A 6,688-nucleotide genomic window follows, 5' to 3' on the forward strand; every position below is an offset into this window, starting at 1 on the left:
GAGTTGTAGGGAGGGTATTCGAGAGCTTGGAGCTCAGGCAGCTACGGGTCTGGCTGCAATGGTGGAGTAATTAAAATTAAGACACCAGAATTAGAACTGTACAAAGATCTTTGGGAGGGCTGTAGGTCAGGTGGAAAGATGGGTGGACCTGGAACAGAAATGGACAGAATGCAGAGCAGACAGTAGTATCAGCAGGTAGGAATCACAATGTGGGCATTGAGTGTCATCCGTTGGAATGCTTTATAGTACTTTAGTACTGCAGTCCAAAGATGTGCAGGTTAGGTTGATTGGCCATGATAAATTAACCCTAATGTCAGGAGGATTAGCAAGGTAAATACGTGGGGTTACGGGAATAGGGCCTGGGTGGGATTGTGGTCGGTACAGACTCAATGGGCCGAATGGCCTCCTTCTGTACTGTAGGGATTCTATGATTCTTGAGTTGGCAGAGACTGAAGATGAATCGGTGATAAAGTCGATAAAGAACTCCTCCTGCTGGTGCTTGCAAAGCTTTATAAAGCCACATACAGAAGGCCTAAAAGTTTCAACTGTACAGATGCTCCTACCCACGCTCTGTAAGCACCTGAAACTACCCAAGGATAACCTCTACTGGGCAAAATAACAGCAGCTGCCAAACGGTGCAACAAGATATTGCCTAACTAAAGCCGAACCAGTCTCAAATCAGGAATCAGTGATATAAATGCAGCATTTTTGTTTATGAAGTATTCACACTGAAGACTTAACAGTTCTTAGCCGAGAACATCTGCTGCAACTTAATCCCTCTTCAGCAAACATAATGGCAAGACACATGACTTTTAGCAGCAGACTGTGCCTGGAGCTGACCCTGCTTGAAAATCCCCAGATCAAACAACAGCATCTCTTTAGGAAGGACAGTTCCCCAGCTTTCAAAAGGAAAGTAGACTTGCACTGTCGCATGCTCTTAACGTATAAAGATCATAACAAGGCAAGGATCACTTGGCCCATTGAGCTCATCCCCTTTTGTAGAAAATATGCAAGTCAGCATGTTTTTAACTCTGATTAATTTAACAATCTAATCGTTCCAGAAACATACACTCCAATTTCTAATCATTACACAATATTCTAAATGCATTAATTTATCCTTACATCACAATTCCACAATGGTTTATACCGCTCTCCACGAACAAAACTGTTGCTGCAAATAGCAGTTGGAATGTCCTGTGGAGTATTTGATCTTCTAAGGTTATATCCATTGCTTTAGCTTCCAGTCTCATTTCCAACCACATTTTGTCAACTCCTTTTGAAGGATTTCATCAGCTCGGCCTTAACTGTTTTAGCGTAACAACATTTAGCTTAATTCAATGATCTTGACCTATAAATCCATTACAGCTCAGTGAACATACACAGCTATATGCAGACTGCTGCCACCCTCTTCCCCACTACACACCCCGACACTGCAGGAAATGTGCAAGGAAAGAAATGTTTGAGTGCTTAGTTGCAAAAGTGGGGAATAAAGAGATTGATACGATGACCCATGAAAGGGAATGTTCCCTGATTAAATGCAAGCTAAAGTCTAATTGAGATCCCTGGAAACATTAGAATCCCTTTTTATCAGATTATATAGGTGAAGAAAAACACATCAGCACTGTACATTGGAAATCAAAAGTTGAAAAAAATTACCCCTTAAAGAAATGTCCCTATCCATCGTACTTCCATTAACTAATGTCAACTATAACTGCGATTTATCTTCCTTCTTCCATTTCTTTTAAATTAATACCATATTCTGAGAATCTAAATTTTAAAAAAAGAATGAAAATAAAATTGGTCTATATATCGTTTAAAGATGCCAGTATATTCAGGAACAGAGAGGTTCGATTTAAATTTAAAACAAAACCACAGTCTCCGGTCTGGGAAACACAGGATGAGTCACAGGAAGAAGCCATACAGTTGCAGAACTCATTAAAAGTAATGTTAGACAAAATGGATTTCCTGTATCAAAAATAGATTGCTGTCAGTGGAGAGGTCAACTGATATAGGCTTGGGAATTTGCTGCAATGTGAATGAAGAATGAAATGCTGATGAAAAATAAAATGTTGGTGTATTGTTTGTGAATGGAGCACGCAGTTTTAATGCACAACAAAGGAAGTGCCAATAGTTCGACTAATGGATCAGGTATTCTGCACTGCCTGAAGAATCAGAACATCCAATTTATCATGTATCCCCTAATCAAAGGAAGAGAATGTCCTCGTTATTAACACTGCCTCCACAGTGTGGGCACGGGGAACAGGTTCAAGGAGTTTCAATCGTACTGCAAAAACCATTAACGATCTGGTTTATTTGATGATATAAGTTCCAATTTCAGAACAGTAAAACAAAAGATCCACTAAAGGGGAACTGGGCCCTGACAGTGAAATCACAGGTTTCCTTTTATCTCTGCTTAATTACTGGAACCAGAATCACCCTATCACCCGATCCTATTATATAATCACTGCCTTTACATGCCATTGGCATGAAGCCTCTTCAGAATGCCCATTTTATCGGGCAGCAACATTCAATCACCAGACCAGAACCGGGGGGTGGGGAGGCAGGAAAGGAGGCGAATACCTATGGGAAAAGCTTAAGTAGAAGGAAAAGAGAATGTCAGCTTAAATGGACAAGAGTGAGGTCACCATGTGCTGGGAGGAAGAAATAAGAAACATCAAGTGGAGAGGCAAAGGCGAAAGTCAATATGAACTGAAGAGCAAGGAGAAAGAAGAGTGCTGGTGCAAACTAAAGCTTGTACAGAGGTCAGTACAAAGTCAAGTTGAAAGGGAAGTTGGATGATGAGTGCCAGTACAAGCTGAATGAGCATGAGGAGTGCTGTGTTCAAAAGGGGGAGGAGGTAACCAAAAGACCATAAGATGTAGAGCAGAAGTAGGCCATTTGGCCCATCAAGTCTGCTCTGCCATTCATTGAGATCATGACTGATGTGATAAAGTCGATTAGTTTTCAATAAAATAGACTAAATGTCACATTTTAAAGTAAAAGTGAAATGCATATTCCAAAATACTAGAAAATACACTAAAAAAATCTTCGGCCATTTTTCAGGTATAAGGTGGTTCCAGGCCCATGAATTTCAGTCACAACCTTCCAGATCCAAGTTATGGGGGGCAACTTTGAGCCCGCACTCTCTGTCTGCGGGAACGGCAGCACGTGCTCAAAATCCAGAGAGCATGGTTCACGCTGGAAAGTTTCCAAGTTCTGATCTTCCAGGTGCCTCGCTGGTGGAGTGGTGGGAAACACGCCAGGAAACTCATTTGAATACATTAGCATGTCATTAGCGAGCACTCTCTCCGGGACTTTCCCGCCTCCCCCACCCCCTGCCCTCAACAGATGTTCAGCGGGCGCAGAAGTGCCATTTGCTTGTGTTAATTTGGGTCTGGGTGAGTGCCATTTACAACATGTTCACCAAAATGTGAGCCCGTAGTGGGAATCTCCCCAGGATTGGAATGGTAACTGTAGCCCCTGTGGCCTGGCAATGCCCCTAGGTACAGGTTGGCACTGCCAGGTTTTCACTATGCCAACCTGGCAGTGCCAACCTGGCAGTGCCAAGGGGTGGTCCCCAGTGGGAGTCTTGTGGGGGGGGAGGAAGATTTATTCCGATTTGGTTGTGAGCTGGGAGCGATGGAAGAGCTGGTGATGCCGGAGATGGCCATTGTGGAGGTGAGGTGGGGTGGGGTGAGGTGGGGTGAGGTGGGGTGGGGTGAGGTGCGGGGCTGATGATGAACGGGGGGAAGAGAAGTGCCGACTCCAATTGGGAATGGGGACGGAATCCCCTGACACCTTTAGGCTGGGGGAAGGTTTATTCCCGTTATGATCGGCACGCTCTTTAAATATGGTGCCCCGATCTCAGTACAGCGGGTTTTGACAACGTGTCAAGGCACCCCCCCCACCTCTCCCACCAACCGCCCCCCCTCCCCCCCTCCCCCCGCATGACAGTGTGAAGCCTGCCCTCTTGATTTCTTTAGACAGAATGTCATAAGATTTCCCTGGAGAGAAACACGCCGGTTTTCTCGCCGGAAACATTTATTGGTAAGATTCTTTCCATCGTCCTCAAACTTCCTTCCTGATATTTGATTGAGACAGAAGCATGTGAGCAACAGACCCAAATTAACACAAGTCAATTTTAGGACGGTTTGCAGTCCAATTTCAAGTACGCTGTCACCAAGCCTCTATATAATCACTTCTCTACTTTTCAACTCCATTCCTCTCAAAGGAATCCCAATACTTTGAGTTCAGTTCTATCAGTTCAGTTCACTTAAACATATGTTTGCAGTTTCCAGTGTGTGGCACACCACATGGATCAGTGCCAACTGCCTGTTGAAATAGTCCTATTATTACAGGGAGGCTCTTTCGTTTTCATAAGCATTGGTCTCAAGATGCACATATATATATATCTCAGAATAGAGCACCATACTGGACCCATTGACCCCCCTGTGTCACAGTCTCAGATCAGTACTGCTCCTGGAGTTGAGGAGTAAAGGGATTTCCTTCCCCCTGGTGCCACACACCAGTGTCTAGCTGGACAGCACTGTGCTGCAGGACGCATGTAACATAGGTCCAAAGTTCAACCAGAGGTGGAGTGTGAAGTGAGGCAGCGATGAGGCGGTGGCCTGACAAAGACAAGGGGGCCAGTGTGGAAGGAGGGTTTTTCAAGGAGCAGAGGCAAGGGTTCACACGGTGGTGGATGAGGAAGACGGACAACGGAAGACAGTGAGGAGAGAAGCTGGACCCTGAGGAGCTGCATGAAAAACTCACAAATAATGGATTCAAAGGGATCCCACATTGTTTACTGAAAGGAGATGCACAAAGGCTGCAGGTGCGGTTGGTGGAGGTCCAAGTGGGGTCTGGGTGCTCGCAGGTGAAAAAGAAAATCTGGAATTAAAAATCTAACGATAGCCATGAAACCATTGCCAACGTTGTAAAAACCCATCTTTTTTCACTAATGTCCTATAGGGAAGGAAATCTGCCATTGTCATAGACTTTGGGTACAGACAACACTTAAACCCAGACAAGTGAGAACACAACGCAATGCCCAGCATTGCAGGGTGTTCTGCTGATTCATACAGAAAATGCAATAGTTACAGTTAATTACAGCAAATGAGAAATTAACAACTTTCTAACCCTTCATTTGCATACACATCCATCAATCATAGCATAGCCTTTTGCCCTTTCTTATCCAATAGAAAACTGTCTCCTGCCAATCCTTCATTAGCACAATATGTCCCCATATCTTGCTATTTGGTAATTGTCATGGTAACTCATCCTGTGTCCTAGCCTGGAATGCAGTGTTTATGGAACAAGGTTTTAGATTTAGTCACTTATCCTGAGTATGTAAGCACTGGCCTTACTGAAAGCCAGACTGAAGGTCTTATTTGGCTAATAATCATTTTCCATTACTTGACAGAGTTGTTTGTCATAACCTAATTTCCACAATTGTTGTAACTTAAATTTTTCCATACCAGCTTTTGCATTTTGTAACTGCTTTTAACTATAGTTTCACTATATTTATTGCTTTATTTGAAGTGAGCATCCTTAATCTTGCAGAACAAAGTGATTTACGTATTTGGCCGTAGCTGGAATTACAACTTAGTTTCCATACCATCCTTACCTGGTCTGGCCTACATGTGACTCCAAACTCACAGGAGTGTGGTTGACTCCTAACTGTCTTCTGAAAAGGTCAAGTGAGATACTCAGTTCAAGGGCAATTAGGGATGGCAAACAAATGTTGGCCCAGCCAGCAACACCTACATCCCGTGAAAGATTTTTTAAAAAATCAGATTACAGCACAGAGAAACGGCAAATAGATTTCAATAGTTCACTGGTAACTATCCATAATCACTGCCTAATTCTTTCCAAAAATTGCCTTGTTACCTGTGGATGAGAACTGTGGTAATACGCTTTAAATTCTAATTTCACATTTTTCTTTGAGTTGAATCCAGGCTTTTTGGATCTCCGGTTCCATTCACACCATGAGCCAATGATATAGATTACAAAGGTGGCTCGCATGCCTGACAGAGTGCTTCCATTGATTGGATTGGAATGGAAATGAGCAGTTTGCGTCTGGTTGCACATTGAATTGCAGGCTCCCTCTACCAGAGAAGGTTAGGATTTTTGGCAGTAACAACACAGAACATGTCTATCGTAAGAATCAACAGGAAAGCAGTGATCGCCTCAAAGTAACACGGTCTCAGATTAGTTCTGATTTCAGATCTCTGTGTTCGCATTCTTCTGCCATGTGGTATGGGTCACCGTTAAAGGGATCGAAAGGCTTCCAGGCTACTAGACTGTCCTGTTAAACTTGGCATGGTCCAAGGCCTTATTGGATCACAGTTTGAAAAAGAGGTCAAAAGATTTTAAAACATCTTCAGACTTAGCAGATAATTCATCTATGGCTTGCCTGCCAATGATATCATCTGCAATTGGCCCAACTGAATAAAGTAATGCACAAACCTGTTCTGCCACTGACTTTGCATTTAATCCTGCAGCTGCGCTATGTCTGCATAACCTTGTTCTCCAATAGGTCCAATTGTGAGATTGTTCTGGACCACAGATAAGGCAGATTGGTGGTGGCAAAGACAAATTGAAATCCATAGAGTCATAGAGGTTTCCAGCGTGGAAACAGGCCCTTCGGCCCAACTTGTCCATGCCACCATTTTTTTTTAAACCCCTA

The sequence above is a fragment of the Mustelus asterias genome, chromosome 5 (genome assembly GCF_964213995.1).
Source record: "Mustelus asterias chromosome 5, sMusAst1.hap1.1, whole genome shotgun sequence".
NCBI lineage: Eukaryota > Metazoa > Chordata > Chondrichthyes > Carcharhiniformes > Triakidae > Mustelus > Mustelus asterias.